This window comes from Castor canadensis, chromosome 8 (genome assembly GCF_047511655.1).
Source record: "Castor canadensis chromosome 8, mCasCan1.hap1v2, whole genome shotgun sequence".
Classification (NCBI taxonomy): Eukaryota; Metazoa; Chordata; class Mammalia; order Rodentia; family Castoridae; genus Castor; species Castor canadensis.
The window spans coordinates 282,372-302,063 of record NC_133393.1 but is presented as its reverse complement, the minus strand read 5'-3'; the positions used below and the strand labels follow the sequence as shown (position 1 = coordinate 302,063).

The 19,692-nt window shown below is 44.0% G+C and overlaps 1 protein-coding gene across 12 annotated transcripts in view; it reads right to left on the bottom strand.

Annotated features, from left to right (window-relative positions):
• Lgsn (lengsin, lens protein with glutamine synthetase domain) overlaps positions 1-19,692 on the bottom strand; it is a 175,419-nt gene that overhangs the window by 62,318 nt on the left and 93,409 nt on the right. The window contains exon 1 of one of the 12 annotated variants that reach the window (XM_074081813.1): positions 9,639-18,321. The exons of the other annotated variants lie outside the window; for them this stretch is intronic. The gene's annotated coding sequence lies outside the window, so the exon portion shown is untranslated. Of the gene's footprint in view, positions 1-9,638; positions 18,322-19,692 lie in introns of those variants that run through there. 12 annotated transcript variants of the gene reach the window in all.

Genomic DNA, 19,692 nt, shown 5'->3' with positions numbered 1-19,692 from the left:
TAACAAACAAATATGAACAATTTGAGGAGATGCTTTAAATCAGACCTTTAAACTAGAGACTATCTTAAAGGTGAATAGCTGTTGGATTGTAGTCACAGAAAATATTTTATGTGGATAAGAAATATCTTCATACCAAAAATCAGAGACAAATTTTAGAGAAATCCAGCAGTGGTAAGACATCACAGAGAACAGCACTGGGATTAATTTTATTCAATAATTTGGAAATTGAGGATGTCTGCAGAGTGTAATTTTTTTTAATTTGGAAATGGCTTCTCAGTGGTCAATGATGGCTATAAAGGAAAAGTTTAAGACATTATACAAGTCAGGAATTTACGCAGAAAATTAAGATATGAGCAGCTTGGTGAGCAAGGTAGGTACTATTTTAGGCTGAACAAGTTCCCTCAAGCTTCATATGTCAAATCCTCATCCTCAGTACTCAAAATGCAACTGCATTTAGAGAGAGGGTCTTGAAGAGGTAATTAAGTTAAATGAGATCATTGGGGTGGTCTCTAATCTCATATGACTGGTTTCTAACCCAATAGGACTAGGTTATAAGAGGTGGAAATCCAGATACAAATGCATAGAGAAAAGATGTTGAGAAGATGGCCATCTTACCAGCCAAGGAGTGGGACCTCAGAAGAAGCCAAACCTAACCAACTGACACAGGCTGTATGGTGGAATAATGATACAAATAGTGATCAGAGGACAAGTGGCCTGAAGTGCCACTGGAAAATAAAAGAGAGACTGGCTGTCACTCTCTGTGGTCCTCACAGACACAAGGACACCAGATAAGCAAGAAGCACAGACCACACTAAACTCTTAGGAAGTGTACACCTGAGCACAAGGTATGGGGTCATAGCTGCTGAACAGGGATGAAATTGAAATAGGGAGGAAGAGAAAGAATTCCTACAACCATCTGTGTGAGTTTCTAAATTTAACATTATTATCCCATTAGCAAATGAGGAAAGTGAATCACAGAAAATTTCCCAGGGTCACACAATAAGTGAAAGAGCGATGATAAATAATGGATCCATCTACAAAAGCAAGTCATGAAGTAGTTATCTTCTAGAACTAGGCTCGTATCTTGTTACTGACAGAATAGAAAAGAAACTTACCTTGCATTTTCAGATAGAAAGGAAAGGACTGAGTCTGGTTCATGTCTTACCTTCCTGTGTTTCCATGTGTTTATCTTTAAACAAGCAGGTGTAATGTGCTCTCGACTTAGAACACACCCCGAGTGCTAGCAAAACAACCCATCATTCTCTTGACCTGGACCTCAACCCAGCTGCAGACCCTAACACGTCTGCTAGAGAAGGGAAAAGGAATGGGAACTGTGCAGTTCAGTCTTAATAAAAGCATGACTGTGTTTATGGTTCTCCCAAATCTTATCTATACACAAAACTCTTGGATGTGAAGTGCTACAAGCTTGTAAGTATGAAAACCAGAGAACAGAGCAAACAACCACAGTGCATGACTCCATATTTACTAATGGAAAAGGTCAATCAGTGCTTTAATTACAATTCAGGAATCCTCATACCTGGTGCACGCAGAAATACATTCTCACGGAATGCAATCATTTTATTCTTTTATTTTTATTGTGTTTATTTGAGTCAGGATCCTGCTACATAGCCAAGGCTGTCCTTGAACTTGTGATCCTCCTGCCTCCCAAGTGCTGTGATTACAGACATGCATCACCATGTCCAGCCAGTCATTTCAAATTATTTTTATACTAAAAATAATTTGGTCCGCAATCTCCAGAAATTAAACGTGTTAGTCAGTGCATGATTTACAGTTTATTTCCTGTTTCTATTTCTCCCCACTCCCCCACAAAAAGAGAGAAAATTGTATGGATTTAAGCTAATCTAGCCTAAAGGAAAGATAGCTTTTGTGAGCACTAAATCGGGAGCTGGAGAGAAAGGACCCAACAGTGTCAGGAAGTGTGTGAGGATAGCAAGTGACGCCACAACTGATGGACTCAACTCCTGACTGTGCTTTCTGAGGTGGTCTCTTTTAAAGAAGAATCAAAAAAAATGTTAAAACAAGGGAAATCATAACTCCATATTATCTATCATCTTCTGAAGTTACACAGCTCATCGTCAATTCACCATGCCACCACCAGTCGCAGGGAGCAGACTATTGCACAGAAGTTAAATATGTTTACTGAGAACTGGAACTGAATTCATTGGGATGATACCCTTAGCTTTCCTATTTCACTCCATTCACATTCAGCTATTTGAATTGCAGTAATTTGACTTAGAGAACAACTGCTTTTACCTTCTCCTTGAATTAGATGCACTCTGAAATAAATTGATAACTTCTGTTGAACAGATAAATAGAATTGCTAGATAGAGTGAGACCTGGCCTCCAAAAACAAACCAAACAATCATTTTTAGAAAATGTGGTAAAAAGACAAGTTTTCTGGTAAATGACTTATAAATGCCCTTAGCAGCCAATCTTCTTTGGGTCTCAGAAAACCAGACATTATCAGGTCAAGTTGATGGTGAAAGTTTAAAGACACACAAGTGAAGAAAGAACCACAAGGCTGTCTTAGCGACTGCTCAGCCAACAGCTGAGGACCTGCAGCTCCTCGGGACAGGCCAAGTCTTGGGGGACCAGCAGCTCTTACACCCATCAGCACCCCAGCACCCCACTCAAAAGTAAATGCCTGCTTTTCCTGTGACAAGGGCTCCCAACTTACACCTAAGGTGATCTCAGTCTCTGCTTCGACTGCTTCCCTGTCCCCCAACACCAGCTGTCCACCTTGTGCTCTGTTGGCTTTTCCTGTCTTAGGACTTCTGAAGACTCCATGTCGCTTAGCTTCTGATTTCTTTTAAGTTTCCTCTTAAACCTTACAAGAGAGCTCTGTACAAAAGTAGCCAATACTGGGTGTTAGCGTTTTGTGCAGTTAGTAACAGGCATTCCATGGACTGGCTTAGGGCCAGTTGACCTACCTTTGATTCAGAGAGTAATCCCTGAACCAAGTCAACTGACCCACAGACACCATGTAATATAAATTATGGCACCCCTGTGCGCAGGGGAACATGCCAGCTGTTCACAGAATAAGGTTTGGTCATGGGAGGACCCTGAGCTGGGGACAGACCAGGGAACATGCTACATCTTGTATGAAATTAAGTTTATAAAACGATGCTGGTTTCATTCTCCAACACAAAAGTTGTGAGTAATTATTAAATTATTTTTAGGATTGTCTTGCTCTCAATCTAGACTTAATTCCTCCCTCTTAATGTGTTTCTGCATAACTTCAATACAGGTGTAATATTTATTCCAAAAGTAACTTGTGTCTAATAATTATATCTCAAAGAGTGCCTGACAAATAGAAGGTTGTTCGGTAGAGGTTATTTGAATCAAGTAAATCTAGCAAATAAATAATAAATAAATGGAAAAACAGGTAATCACTGAGACATTTGGGTAGGTTTTAGTAAGGAGGGCCTCAAATTTAAGCCTGGACAAGGAGGAGGTCTCTTGACAGGAGTGGGAGTCCTGGGGCTTTAGGTCCATTGGGCAGGTACACAGTTAACAGATGGGCAAGCACATTTTCGTCTAAGCTGTCAACTTGTTCAGGATTCCAGGAATGTGGGAGGGACAGGGAGGGTCAGAATACATAGAGGCTCAACCAAGAGACAAAGTGGACATTCTGGACCTGCCAAGAGCCGGCTACCTTTGCTAGACAATAGATACCCGACGAGCTTCATGTGGTGGGTGATTATATTCAGGACTCACTTTATAAACATGACTTTCTGTTCACATTATGGTTTGGATGCGCACATGTTTTTGCAACCTTTCAGGGATGACACTGTGCCTTGGGCACTTTGGCATCATCAGTCATCCAGCCCCGCATGAGTGTAATGTAAAATAAAACACAGATTCAGTGTTAATAGCTGTTCAATAAACCCAGTATTGAAAAGCAGCAAATATGAAAACCTGTCATAGTAACATCCATAACTGTCCTGATCATACACAGGAATAAAATCTGTGTTCTCCAGTTATTGAAACTTAGTTAGAGAACTAAAGTAGAATTTAACTAACTGAAAAGTGAATTATAAGAATGAAAATTCTTTTAAGTAACCAAAAAAGACAATTAACCATGGAAAAAGATGAATAAAAGAATAATAAGGTTTAACATCACAAAGTGTTCATCAATAAAAGCAAGGGCGATAAGGGCAGAAGATTTTAACTAGGTTGTAGAAAAGCAGAAGACTTTGGAAGAATGTAACTTGCGGCAAAACTCAAACCAATCTACTCCTAAGCTGCCTCGATCTAGGTTGGAGGTATCAGTAGGAATGAATACCACGATCCACAGTGTCACCTGTGCACAAGGCGCTGTCTTTCATCTTTGGCCTGAGACCTGGTTCATTCTGTAGCGAAATCTGCTAAAAACCTATGCAGAGCTCAGCCCTGTTTCACACAACTCTAATCCCAGTGCTCGGGAAGCTGAAGCAGGAAGATCTGGAATTTGAGTCGGCCGAGCTGACACACGGTGAATTCATGTTCTGCAGCTTTAGTGGGCTCTCAGTTGCCTGGAAATGTGAATTATATGTCTCAACTGACAATTTCAAAAGAGCTCAACTCTCACCGAACCTCCACACACACTTCACCTCCTCACTTTCACAGTGTGCCTTCGCTTCTGTTCCTCCAGAGAAAGGAGGAAGAGCAGACCTTCTGCAGGTGGCTGCTGGCAGCACGCCCACAGTAATGGTGTTTTCTTGGATTTGTGAGGCATGGAGTCTCTCCGTGTCTGTAGGTGCCTTCCCCATTAAGGTCTCTGCAGGTGGATCCTTGGTGTGCAATCTGGACAGCCACCGGGCTCTTCTAGGCTCTATTGGGTCGTCCCTGGCCAGGCCCTGATGAGGACTGAGCCCTAGCCACAGAGGACCAGCTAAACCTTACTCAGAAGGTAAGGTAAACAAAGCTTTTGTTCCTTTACTTTTTTGTTGTTGCTCACTTGTCCTGGGGATTGAACTCAGGGCTTCACATGGACTAGGCAAACGCCTGCCCCTTGAGCCACACCTCCAGCCTGTGCACAGCTTTTCTTCTCAGGCCTCACATGACCCTGGCGACAGGGTTGCTGCATGCTGAAGGTCTGACAGTCACTCAGCCCCGTAGTTACGCTGTACTTACGTAGTTACACACTTACACTGTGCATTCTTTACTGGTACGCCATGTTTGATTTGTCCTTGAAACCTTAAATTTGGAGATTTGCTAAGAATTGGAGCAGTAATGCAGCATCAACTTGCTAAAGTGTATTTTAAGCCTTCTTAAATAAGTAAATAAATATGTGTTTTAAGCCCTAAATTTATGATAATTTATGTGGTAGTGATGCAATTACAAACAACCTTTATGCACATAAATTTAATAACAGACAAAAATGGGCAACTCCCTTGAAAAATGCAAATTATCAAACTCATCCAAAAAGCAATAGCTACAAAATAACATCTACCAAAAAAACAAATTCTAGAACTGTATGCAAGCTTCAACTCCAAAATACATGACTGTCTTCATTTGTGTGAGCCACGTCACAAAGTTCTATAGATGGACTTGTAAGCCACACAAGTGTATTACTGCAAGTCTCCAGCACACAGCTGGAGGCCACTTGCTCAGAGTGACCTGCACCTTCTCCCTGTGAACTGACATGACAAGGCTTGCAGTCTCTCGTAGGGGGGTCTGTGCCATTCACGAGGGCTTCACCCTACGGCCTCATCAGGGCCCAAGACCCTTCCTAATGCCAACAACGCAGCTAGCAGTGTACAAAGATTCCATTTTATTTCTGTAGACTAGCAAGGAATAATGAGGACTGACATTTCTACAAATAGCCTTTATAATACCACCAAAATATTAGGCAATTAAGGACATGTCTGATAAAAGATGTCAAGTGTCTCTTTAGAATGATACAATCTTTCTTTACATGCATTTATGACCAAGTGCTATCTGATTACTCTTCTCAGGCTCTTAAAGACCGTTTCATGTGTCTAAACTTCTTTATTAAGTATTTATTTCACACAGTTTCAGAAACAACTCATCTAGCTTTAGATAAATATTAACTTTTTCTGGCAGTACAGAGTTTGAACTCAGGACTTTGCACTTGCTATACGGGTGCTCTACCACTTAAGTCACACCTCCAGCCCTTTCTGCTCTGTTATTTTGGAGATAAACTTGCTTTTCCTTATGCTATCCTGAGCCTAATTTAGGCTTCCCATCATAGCTGAGTTGATAGGTGTGTACCACCACACCCCGCTTTTTTTTCCATTGAGGTGGGGGTCTCACAAAGTTTTTTTGCCCAGGCTCGCCTCCAAATGTGATCCTCCCAATCTCAGCCTCCCAAGTAGCTAGTATTACAGGCTGTTGATATTTTTATTGGCAGTAATTTAATCAAAAGTAGGACTTTACCTTATTATAAAACTGAATGAAGTCTTTTTTTTATTTCTTTTATTCATATGTGCGTACACTGTTTGGGTCATTTCTCTCCCCTTCCCCCTATCCCTTCCCTCCCCCTCCCTGAATGAAGTCTTGATGTTTATATAAATATTTTAGACTATGAAACAAGAGATGCCTGACACCATTAGTTTTCAAACTTTATTTCACAGCAAACCTTTTTTTCAAATGAAATCTTACTCAAAAGATCGATGTGTAAATATGTACCAACTGCATGAGGCAAATCAAGGTTCTTCAGATGAACCCTAGCCCACACACCCGATGCGTACTGGGCGTCCACTGTGTGCCACGTATGTTATGAAATTATTGTGCCGACCCCTGTGGTGACGGGGGCTCTTCCTCAGACCCGCAAAGGGAGCACAGTTTAAAACTTGGCCCTTTGACATGGTAAGCCACTCAAGGGTAACAGCTTATGATGTGTGGATGTTGACTGCATACTGATGGAACTGAGTCACAGGAAAGTCGATCTCAGAGCGGCTGTGATGCTGTGAATGACTTGGCTCTGATTGTTCCTTGGGGCAAAACAAGTTCCCCTGTAGAGTCCTAGGCAATGAGGTTTGGAACAAGTTTACGCCAGAAATTCGAGTCCATCTGTATCCTGGGGTTACTCAGAAGCACACAGTGATCAGCTACTGAACTGACATGGAATTAAATTGTGCCTGAAGTCATCTACTATTTCTCAGAGCACACAGCCCCACAAAATCCATCTGCAGTGGCCTCCACGCTCCAGAATGACTCCAGGGACCTCTTCCAAAAACCAACCAGAAATTTTGCCAGTTCACCAAAGAACAAAATTGACTGTCCTGACGATCTCGCTTCCTTGGTCAAAGTCGGTGTGCATGATATAGAATTGTCCCTGGCACCAGGAGTTGTGGGATGGAATAACACTTACGCAGACACCGTCCTGGTCATTGTCATGTTCAGTTTCCAGTAGCAGGTGAGGGGAATTAGGCAAAAGTGTAGAGATAAGACACACCAGGCAAAGGCTTGACTGTGTGGTGTCTTCTCCTCTGAACTCCACTGCCTCCCCCAGAGCTACAGTTCTGTTGTTCACACTACTAACCATCCTAATAACCACAAAACCAGTCTTATTGTGTCTTTATGAGGTGAGTGATCCTGTACTAAATACTTAGGCATTATCGAATGTGCAAGTCTTCAATGAATATTTGGAAATTTAAAACTCTAAAAACAGTTTACATAGGAACACAGCCGAGGTAAGCAAACAAAACTAGTAGGAATAAAATGAACTTTTGTTACAACCTCATACTAAAGGCAAAGATAAAAACAATGAAAATAATGGTGTTCAGGTTTTCAAAAGTTGTTAGGCAAGTTTAGAAGGATGAATAGAAAACCACTTGCTGGTGTAAGTCAAAGGAGGGAGAAAAAATTAAAGAGAATTATAATGTCTAAAGCCATTGTGAAAAATTCTGAAGCTTGAAGGGCATTTGGATTACTACAACATAAAAGCAACCCTATCACAGAGGTTACTCACTCTCGAGAGACCTGTGAAGTTAATAATGACCTTACTTTCCAGGACCCTCATGGACGGATTCTTAATGCAGCTTCTACATTTGTCAACCAGGCAACTGGTCAGGAAGAAGTCTTATTCCATCTATATGTAAATCTGTATAAACTGTCTTACATAAATCTACAAAAACCTTGTAGAAATGGATAGCTAATACTATGAAATCGTCTTGAAAAGAAAGATGAGTGGGCTTTATTACTAGATGACCGATTCTCCTAACATCTAATTTTTGCTCCCGTCTCACTTAGCTAGCTTTGTGACTGATGGCTTCTTCGTGAATGGCCGCAGGATCGTGGGGTAGAAGTGAGATTCCTGTGCAGATCTGTGGCCTCAACCCAAATCCCCTGTCCTCCCAGCAGCTCCTGGTCAGGGCTGAAAGGCCGTTTTCCGTCTGCTGGACATTGATGTAAGGTTGTGACATGACCACCCTCCTCTACACAAATGACCTGAATACTTCAAACAAGGCCAAAAGCTTGAGATTCTTTCCACGTTACAGTTACACTTAACAACCCATAAAGACCAAGCTTTAACTGGATGGCAGTAAGCTCAGACAGTTCTGATTGTCCTTTAAAGTTGTACTTGTTAAAACACACAGTAATTTCCACACAAACATATAATTGATTTATGTTAAATAAATGACACGGTATCTTGACTATCAGAGGCAGGAAGGCTCACCAGTCTCTACGTGTTATTGAAACCTTGTGATTTAGGATGGGGAGCACTGTGCACCCCGTGATGCAGTGTGTGTGACTCGGGTCTGTTTGGTCTCAGCCTCAAGACAGGAGGATAAGAAAGCCGTCTCAGCTTTGCTGTTTTGTTTCAGAAGTGTTAAATGACTCAGTGGGTGCTGTAGGATTCATTGCTGGTGTCCTCCTTGGTGTGATGGCACCTTTAAGAGGCGGGGCTTAGTGGGAGGCCCTTAAGATCATTGCAGGTGCTGCTCAGGAAGGGATTATGGGAGTTCTCACGGCACTCTGAGTTAGTTGTTATAAAAGCCTCAGCTTGACCTTTATGCTTCTCTCTGGCTTCCTGCCTGGTGATGTGATCACTGTCCCCACACATGTATCCACCACTGAAACATATCCACATGGGGTCCTCACCAGAGCCCAGTTGGGTCAACATCACTCCCTTGAGTCTCCAGAGCTATGAGCTGAATAAACCTCTTTTCTTCATAAAGTAGCCTGGCTCAGGTATGTTGTTATAGATATACTATGGAATCCTTCATCTTTTGGTTGCCAAATATGGGTATCTCCCCTTTTCCTTTAGGAGTTCAGTGAAGATAAAGTTCAGTCTTGTTAGATGAATAGGTTCTAGAGATCATCTGTATTATTGACAACACTGGGCACTTTGAAATTGTTAGAGGGGAACTGATCTGATATTAAGTGTTCTTTGATAATCCAAAAAACTCAGGGAAGGGATGTGGGGAAACTTAGAGACACTGGACAAGTCTACAACCTTGACCGTGGTCATGGCATCGTGGTTGCTAGCACATCTAAACCCATGGACTTGTGTCCACTACCTATGTTCAGTGCTTTGTATATTGATTATCTATCAATAAAGTTCTTTTTAAAAAGTAAGTGGAAATTTTTTTAATAAAATGTCCCACCATTCCTTGGGACAGCCTGAACAGTGCCACACATAACCCTGTACCCAGGACTTCACCAACCTCTGAACTGCCAGGGATTTGGCTTTTCCCATTTTCATTCCACCTCCATGGGTGTTGTGAACTTTCTCTCTTCAGAGTCACCTGAGCGTTTATTGGTCTTTCGTCTGAACTCATCAGATTTATGGAGAAAACATGCATTGAGTGAGGTCATTTCTGATCTAATAGAAAAAAGAAAACATCCAAATGAGACAAGTTACCCACTTTCCTGACCATTGAGGAGACTCTTTCATTCTGCCTCCAAGTCTGCCTTCCCTCTCCACTTAGAAAGAGATGTCATTTGAAAGCAACAATAACAAAAGCAGAGTATTTATCTGAGCCCCGGCTCCATAGTTGTTCTCTGAGAACAGTTCCCAAATGGCAGCACTACTCATGGCTCTGCCTCAAGTGTTCCTAAGACAAAGACTGTGCGTGGAAGGAACTCAGCAGCCCCCGGACCAGAATGAGCACCCATGGCCTTGGGAACCTTATGACCCTGGGAACAACTGAGACATAGCGAGCGTGTCACTGACACCACGCCTCCCACAAGTCACTAGCCCTTCTTCTACTTTACGCACTATGAAAACACGAGTGTATGCACTTGCATGTGGAAATTCTAACTGCTGGGAGAGATGAACTGCACGGCCCTTGTAGAAAACCCACTAAACATGAGGGCAATTACCCAATGACGGCTCTGCTGCCTTTGGCTCCAGACTTCTGTAAACTGCTCTGCAATGGCAGCTCCTGAGTGCTGGGATTACAGGCATGTGTTACCTCATCATCTGCCAGCTGACTCAAAGGCACCCACAGGAGACACAGGCTGGAGGGAGAATGGACTTGCTTCCCCCGTCTGTTCCCATTCCTGGCAGCAATGCCCTATTGATGCCTATTCACCTGGGCAAAGGGAATTCCTTTACTGCACAGAGGAATGTGTGTCACACTTTTTTCAACACTGCTGGGGCCAGTCTCACCACACCCATGCCCAGACCACCAAACACCAGCACCCAGTACCACTGGCACAAAGTCCCCACTTCCGACTGTGAGTTTCTATTCTGCAAGGTCCCGCCTCTAAATCGCAAAGTTTTGACAACTCCAGTCTCTTCTCTTTATTCTCCCCATGCTTGGGACAACAGATGGCTGGAAGTCATTTTTCAGCTTTTGTTTACCTGGGTAATAGCTAGATACAGTTACGAATGCTTCAGATGCTCTGCTGAAATGGCAGGGTGACTTTGGTCTTTTACCTGGACCCTGACCAACACACGACTAAAGCATGTGTAACCTGGGCGTACAAGATTGTCTTAAAGCTATGTAAAAGTGGGGTGGGGAGGAATGTAAAATAAATGTAGCTGTCAGAAGTTGTTAGATGGAGTAGAGGGAGGAGAAAATGGTGGAAGAAAGAAAGGAAGACTGACCGTGTCCTCCCAGTGTGCACATGGAATCCGTGGTAGAGACAGTGACTGTGAATATAATTCAAAGTTGTGTATGTGACCTGTGAAAGAACAGGGGACTAATGGTATACAACAACAAAAATTGAGAAGAGAGCATAAACCTAGTTTATGAGTCCCTAGAAACATTTTTTTCCTCCAGCCAAAGCACAAAGGACCCCAGCAAGCAGAATGGGCACAGGTGCTCTGCTCCTACCAGACAGTACAGAAAAGGCCATGCCCCCACCCCATGCCAGCAAAGGAAGCTGGATGCCCACCTCACAGTGACTGGGGGCCTAAGCATCCACTCCAGCCCTGCAGGGTTGCAGCCTCCCTCCTTCCCCACTGGGTTTGTAACAGGTCAGGCCTGGTAGGGACCAGGCCTGGAGCTGTCACCCAGAGGTGAAAGAACCACCTCCTCCATGGTATCAGTTGAAGTCAACTGAGGAACAGTAATGACACACTAAGGAGTGTGGTGACAGCCAGAACTCTGTGTGACTTTGCCATGGGCTGCTGAGAGGTCCTCATCTGACAGGTATGGGAAGGAATGGGAGGACCATTGTTCCCACATGGGACTTGTGCAAACTCTGAAGGGAGTCAGAGCCAAGGGTTCAGGCCTTTCCAGCCATGCTCACATATCTGCACTTCTACTGTGAGGTCTCCTCAATGGGCAGCTTGAGATGCTTTCCCCATAGTAGTACTACTCCATGCCTGGCCCTTTCTCTTGCCCTACCTCCAGCCCCCTGAGTCCATAAAACTGCAGTCACCTCCTGTTTAGGGCCCCCCAGTAACACACACCCTCTTTGGGTGACACCATTCTTTCCCCAAAATACCAAGACTGATTCTTTTAATAAACATATTATTAACACCAAGCATTCATTTTTTATGATCCACAGGGACTTGGGTCTCCCTTCTGAGTTCTGTAATTATGATATGAATTAAGTTTAAGCTGATCCATCTGGTAGTTGATAAATCCCATAAAAGCAATTACAGTCATAAAGGGATGCGAAAACTGTTGTAAGAACTATTCACCCACACCCTCCTCCCACCCGCACGGCCTCACACACACAAAGTGCTTGCCTTTCACGGAGGCGCGGGACGGCATCCCAGGTAACCGCAGGCTGCACGTGGTGTCAATTTTAAACCCTCCCTCATTAGCAAGCCGTTAGCTGGCACTGTGGGTGCGACAGCACAAAACAGCTCACAAAGTTACCGGGTCCCGATCCTGGACGATTTTGACCATTGAACCAATCCCCTTTGGTGTTCACAGTGGTGCTCTGGGTAATCAAAAAAGCAGTTATCTAGTACCTGACAGCTGGGAATCTACAGCTAGCTCCTTTCCCATTTTTCTAAGATAATAATTGTTTGGCTGCAAATCTGTATTTTCCCTCACCCCAGGCACTGAGAAACTAAAAATGTAAGCAAAGGTAAGGGCTAAAAGGTAAATAGGCCATTACTGACCGGCCTTTACCAGCTAAAGTCTCTCAACACAGATTCTCAACTTTTTTAAATGCTAGCTGAAATATTTGGAAAACCAACCCGCAGGTCACAAATCAAGCCATCATAGTTGGCCAGTCAAATCAGTTCTCCTTAGTGTTGAATCCCCTTCTCTTTTTCCGGAAAATTCAGAAGGCCTTCAGCTACTAAGATATTGCAAATGTGTCTTCCTCCTTGACGGCAGCACAGTCAGAATAAAATTATGAGAAGTGACACTGCCTCCTTGTGACCAGGTGATAGAAAATTGTTATTCTAGTCAAACAACCAATGTCAAAAATACTCTGACTCCCCCAACACTGGCAAAATCAATGTAAGATGTGGTGGGTAGATGAAACGTAAGCCAATCAGTGCAAATAAAATTGTCATTTTCTTCAAGACACTGATTTTAATAAAAGAGCTGTCATCCAGCTCCTAATTACTACAGTGTTCCTTAATGAATTGAGGAAGACCTGTGTCACCATGAATTACAGCATTCAGACTGTGGTTTCACAACAAAAGCAAATCAAGTCATAGAAAATAAAACAGCTATTTTGGAGATTCTCGTGCTACAAGCAACATTCCAGTTGCTCTACGTGTCTGCTTGATTTCAACCAAACACTACTATGAATAACATCTCCCATAAAAAAACAAGGTGTTTGCACAGCCACGCAGCCCCACCCTCATCTCCAGGAAACGCTGCTGTGTCTCACTTGCATCGCCTCCTTGGTTAAGTCAATCTGCTTTTGGTTTTGAGACTCGGACATGGGTGTTTGTTTGTCTACAGAATAGATGAAAGGTGGAAACACGGTGTCCAAGGGCGGTCAGCACACCTCCTAGACATGTAACACTGTGACTGGAACCACCACGAACTCCTGCACCCACGCATTCACTCATCAAGTGCCTGTCCTCAGTCATCACGACCCACGGACACGCCTGTCTCTGATGTGTCAATTCTTACAAGGTAAAATTTTGTCAAGAAGCTGTGACTAAGAATGTTTTCATTAAGAGGATTATAGCAGATTCTTGACCTCAGTGAAGGTTCCTGACATTTTTAAGTCAATAAATAATTATGGGGAACCTGCTCCCCTGCACAACCCAAAGCAGTCACCTAGAAAGGCATGGTCTCAAGGACACGGAGCAAGCGGTCCACTTGGGACAACTGTTGATCAGGTAACACAGTGGGAAGTATGGTACCTGCTGTTTGGAAGGCTCTCGTTTTTAATTTTTGGCCTGTATGAATCCAGACATACTGTGTGTACTGGCTCAGTCATAAGAATCCCTTAACACCACTACTTTGAACTTTTTTTAATAAGACATCTGGTTGTATCTCTTTAGACCAACTGTAAACAATTTCTATGAGAGAATTACTATATGTATATAAATATTGGGCCAACTAAAACGACAAAGACTCAAAAGCCACACATGAAACAAGAAGTGTGGGGACAGTGATGGCAGAAACTGACTCAGCTGCTAGAAGCCACCAGGAACCCAGTCTCCTGTCCTATCCCTGTTCCTTACCCTGCCATAAAGACATCATGCCTGCCGCCTACTGCCTGCTGCCTCAAGGCTACAAGACAGTTGCTGCCCTCTGGCCATCACATCCCTAGAAGGACTGATAGGAAAATTAAAGGGAACTGCCACTCAGGCCATTCTTACCCAGAAATGCCTGTGACTGACCTCTTCCTGCATCTTGTTGAGTGTAGTAAAGTCACGAAGGCTCCTTCGCCTCTGGCTTCTGGTCATTTCAGCCAGTGAGATGTGAGCAGATGACAGAGCAAGAACTGAGGGAGGCCCCTGTTCCTCCACCGTCCCTCAGCACTGTGGTCTTCCGGTGGCTGTGTCCCCAATAACTACATTGTCCTGGGCAATCTCATGATGCCAGCTCACTCTGAGCTGTGGGGACCCCATCTCCTGTCCAGCATGTCAGGGCTTGGGATGGTGGCACCCCCACCGTGCTGGTCTCTGGACACTGTTGATACCACAGGAATGCCGCATCCCTGAAGCATTCATCACTAAGGTCCTCTTAGTGACCATCTGAGTAAAAGTCTGTTCCCTGCCAAGGCTCCCACCCATGCATACAGACGGTTAGCCACAAAGCATGCTGGAGAGGTGGGAATCGGAGAACCACGTCAGCATGGGCAAATCGTGATGGGATTGGGTGACAGAAAAAATGGGGACCTGGCTCTCTGGTGGGTGCTGACACAGTCTGCCATAGGCGGCTTACAGCGAGGGAAGGTTAAAAGCCACACGAGTAGCCTTGTCTGGCTCTTCTTTATTGGCCTCCCTGCCTGTGTGTGCAGGAAGCTTTTGAGCAGTGAGTGGACCACAGTCGCTGCCGTCCACAAAGGCCTTCACCCATCATCTCACGTAGGCCCACAAGCAGCACTGACCTTTCTCCCAGCTCGGTGGATGAGCAATCACAAGTTCAGACAGCCTAAATCTGGCCTCGGCCAGACGGTTATCAGGTGGGTGAACTGCGGCTCCAGATCCAGGCCTCGGGGGCTGACCCTCAGCCAACTCAGCCGGCTGGGTGGAAGGCACAAAATCAAACCCTACCGCAAGTGCCAGCTGGGCCGCTAGAGAAACAGACTTCCTCCCACAGTTCCAATTCCCAGCCGGGTGGACGGAGGCCCAAGGAACTTCCTTCGAGGAAACACATCTGCTTCTGACCAGGTCAGGTTCAATGTGCTTTAAGGTCATGCAAACAGGAACTGGAATTCCAGCTTTTCCACTACCAATGGCATGACCTCAGCCTGTTACCAACCCGAGAGCTTTAGCTTCTGTTCTGTGACATGTAGGTGTCAGGAGGGTGCTGAGAGCTTCAAGTTAGATCATCGATGTAATGCGATCGGTTTTTGTTCCATAAATGTGGCATTCACAATGGTTGTGTCTGATCTTGGATTCTAATAACAAATTCTCAGGAGTTTTCAGTGTCACTAAGAATCAGCATTAACTTGGAAGGCAGAGATTGGGAGGATTACAGTTCAAGGACTACCCAGACAAAAAGTTAGCAAGCCCTTATCTCCACTAACGAACCAGGCATGGTGGTTCGTGTCTGTAATTTCAACTATGCAGGGTGTGTCAGTAGGAAGTTTGTAGTCCAGGGCAGGCCTCAGGTAAAAACACAAGTCCATACTCAAACAAATAAAGCAAAAAGGACTGGGGGCATGGCTCAAGTATCTAGTGAACATAAGGCCCTGAGTTCAAATCCCAGCTTCGCGCACATTGAAAGAAAAAAACAGCATTACTGTGGTACAGAGAACATAAGTTAGCTCTCAATCAGTTCTCAGAAAGGCACCAGGCAATTTCCACAGCTTCTGTTCTCACAAGATCAGAGAGCTAATATTTACCTTTGCTTGCTCTGTTCCAGGTGTCAGGGGTGAAATTTAATCTTTCTGCAAATTAGGACTTCCTGCAAATTTTTACTGGGATTTAGATTGTTGAGCAGATGTGAAAGACCTCCTCCTGTGAGATTCATGTTTGCACTTCCAGGAGAAGATGAGGCTGTGGCCCTGGGAGCCATAAACAAAGATGCTTGCCTTTCCCTCCCTGGAGATTCCTACTCCAGGGACAAAGCTCCAGATTCCTCCCTGCCTTTCCCAAGAATTTCCCACTAGAATCAAAGTCTCTCCTTTCTCAAAAATGAGGCCATATTTCCTTCCTACAAAGCCCCAGATTTGTATCTTCTGGTTGTCTCCCCCAGCACGGCCTTGGTGTCCCCCACACATGTGTAGGCCTGTCCGTCTGGTTCCCATTTCTTCATCTCAGAGGGGGAAGCCATGGGGGGAGAGGACAAAGTTGTTGCTGTGAGCAACAGTGGCCAGACCTGCCCAGACTCCCTGGCTCCTCCAGAGAAGCACAAATGAGCAGTTATCCAGCGTGCTCACCAGGCACTACCTTCAGCAATTTGTATGAATCAACTCGTTCGTTCCTCATGACAGAACCATGAGCTAGCTGCTTACGGTGTCTTATTTCACAATGGGGACACTGAGGCACAGAGATATGAGGTAACTTGCCAAAGCCTCCCACACAGTAAATAATAAAGGAAGAATTTGAACCCGAAGTCCAGCTCCAGAAAGTGCTCAGAACACCACTGTAGGCTGCGGTGACCAGCAGTCTTTGTCCCTAGGTGTTAGTGATTCTCACTGAACCAGTAGTCACTGTGTCCCACAACTAGAATCTTGCTCAGTCATATCCACCTCCTGTCCTGTCAAATGAAGAAATCATCCTTCTTTATAAAAGAATGAATTATATAAGAACACACACATCCGTTTAATGCTCAATATAAAACACTTGTTCCTCAAAATAACTCTGCTCAGACTTGGTCCGTGTGGCCATGAGCACTGATGACCTAGGTTGAGCTGATCGGCCTTTTCCTGCTTTGTCTCTGATTTTAAGCACCATAACTTTTCTGCTTTCTCATTAAGCTTTTCCTACAAGGGATCCTCTGTGTCCTGAGTAACGAGACTAGTGGGAAGCACACAGGACACTGAAGAGACTTTAAGGAAGAATTTACCTACAAAGCAGTGTTGAGAGAAACCAACAAAGGCTGGTCCCCTGCCAGGACCAGGAAAAACTAGGAGTCACTTCCAGTCCTTGGTCTGAAAGACCAGAGAGGTTCACGAGAGCCCAGAGAGAAACCAGAACAAAATTTCCACACTGAACCAGGGTTCTGGTGTGACCTCCAGGAGAGGCACAAAACAGTCCACAGCAGCCCAGCAAAAACTGCACCTGAGGAATAAATACCTACCCCTCTTCCCTCTAATTGTCAGATCTGGTCAAACCCAACCTGAACCCAGAGGCGGGGGAGCCTGTGGCACAGCCAGGCCATTAAAGTCAGCTCCTCACATAAAGATGCATGGGAGGGCAGGCCATGGGGAAAAGGCAGAAGCCATCAAGCATTCTCTAGTTACAGGAGCCTCCTTGGAGATTTTCTCTGATGTCTGCTCTTTACCAACGGAGCTTTTCTCCTTAAAAAGGCAGCTCTCTCATTCGTAAGCTATGTGTTTTCAGGGGCACAATGTACACAGTTGAGGGTTCTGTGCTCTCAGCAGCCAGGACAGTTATCACAAGCTTCAAGCCATCTGTGGAGGACAGAAAGCCCTGATCCACTTTGGCTCTGTTGGTAGAGATCCCATAAGACAAGTGTCACATCAAAGGAGCCCAGCCAAGGTCAGCCATGATAGAACAACCGCTTGTAGATAGCTGATCCAATTCCAGATAAACCTGGTTTGCCAAGCATAAGACTCGATTACGGCTGAAAGTAAAGAAATTTGAAGTGTACTGACCACCTATTCTGTCATGTTGTTCCTTTGGAAGACATTACCATGAAACTTCTATTTTAAATCTGGTTGTGATTTAACCATCTGTTGCATGTTGGGTGGAGGAGGTTTGCTGAATACTAATGGTGGTATGGCAAGGTCTGAGAGCAAATCACCTGACAGTCTACCATCCATTGAACCAGCTGAAGTAGTTCCTTTGAAATATCTGAGGTGATGTCTTTCCTCTGCCTGTAATTCTCTAATGACTCCCTATTTCTGTTGCAATAAAATCCAAATGTTTTGAGGGCAACAAAGTCCCATCAGATTTTCCCTACCCCTGTGTACTGGCTCAATCACAGAGCATGGAGTCAGTTTAGTAGGTCACTCTCATCGTCATCTTAAAATTCAAATCAAATCAAACTGAATAAAATAGAAAATATTGGAGTGTATAACAGATGAAAACAGTAAATAGTTCATGACAATATTTTTCACATGTAAGAACATACATGTGGTTATAATATAAAAGCATTTTTACTTTGACTCACTGGCAATTTCTTCAAAACACAATGACATGAGCTCCTCCCCACTTTCTGACTTCACCACTAAGCTCCATCCTCACTGCTAACCTTGTGTTCTTGTATTTTTGACTCAGTACATTTTCCCCAGAAACTCACAGTGTTCTCCTCAGAATGGAAGAATTTTACAACTTACATTCTTTAGGTTCAAATGTCACATTCCTTTTTCCTATACCCTACTGACTTTTCTTCAAAGCTTTTATTATCATCTGAAATGTCAAGTGTTTATTTGTTTTTTTCTGACTCTTTACTGGAATGTAAATTCTGAGAACAGATACTTTACTGTATCTTTACTATAGCTCCAAACCTAAAACACTGCTTTGTAGGGGCTTAAAAAGTACTAGTGTGTCATTGAACAGATTGGTGATTATTCTCTGAGAAATAATATTCATGGAGCATCCTGGAACTAACAAGGAAGGGCCCGGTTTTCTTCTAGAGGAATCACCACACCTCTTACCCCCACGTTCTACTACAGCTCCCTGTTCAACTGCAAACGCACCCCTCCCTCTCAGTCACCTTCAGGTCTACTGACAACATGAAGAGAGGGTTTTAGCCAGGTGAGCCTGTGGCCCAGTGGTAGGGAGAAGAGTATCAGAGAGTGTCTGTGAACCTGCCTTACCCTACCTAGGCTGAAGGCTTGCAGGGAACTGAGGCAGGATTGCCTTAACTTCTGCTTTAAAGGTCGTTGCCAGCTAAAACCTTCACTGTGATCAACAAGAATCCTCAGCTACCTAAGACCCAAGTTTCGTAGTTCTTAGCCTGCCTGATCCTATAGTCAAGCACTGATTAAACATGGCCATTTTAATAACGCATCATCCAGAATCCAGCTAATTTCACATTATAATTTGTTCTATCTTAAGAGAGAAAATGGAAGCATTTATTTTCAAAGTAGACATATCTTATAGGTCACTAATAATATATAACATCAAGACCAATTGTTTTCAAAACAAATAAATTGTCCCACTTCCATTACAAGTGTGGTGACTTGGTGACCAAGGACCCTCCACTCCGAGGCTTTGCTACTCTTTCCCCAGATTGGGCCTCCCAGGGCCCTGCCCATCCACAAAAGGAAGAAAGCAATGACTGCTATTCACCAGACAGCCAGCTCAGGGTTAGCACAGAAGTCAGAGAAAGGATTGGCCCAGACCCTGGCACATTCATCAAGATCTGCAGAGTTTTGATGACTAGGAAGACATTTGTAGAAAAAGCAGGGATTTATTTCTTCATTCAACAAATACTTACGTGGTACATATTTGTGTACCAGTCACAGCTCTAAGCACTGGGATAAAATGGCCAAGCTAGACAGCATATCCTAGTGGGAGTACAAGGACAATAAATATGT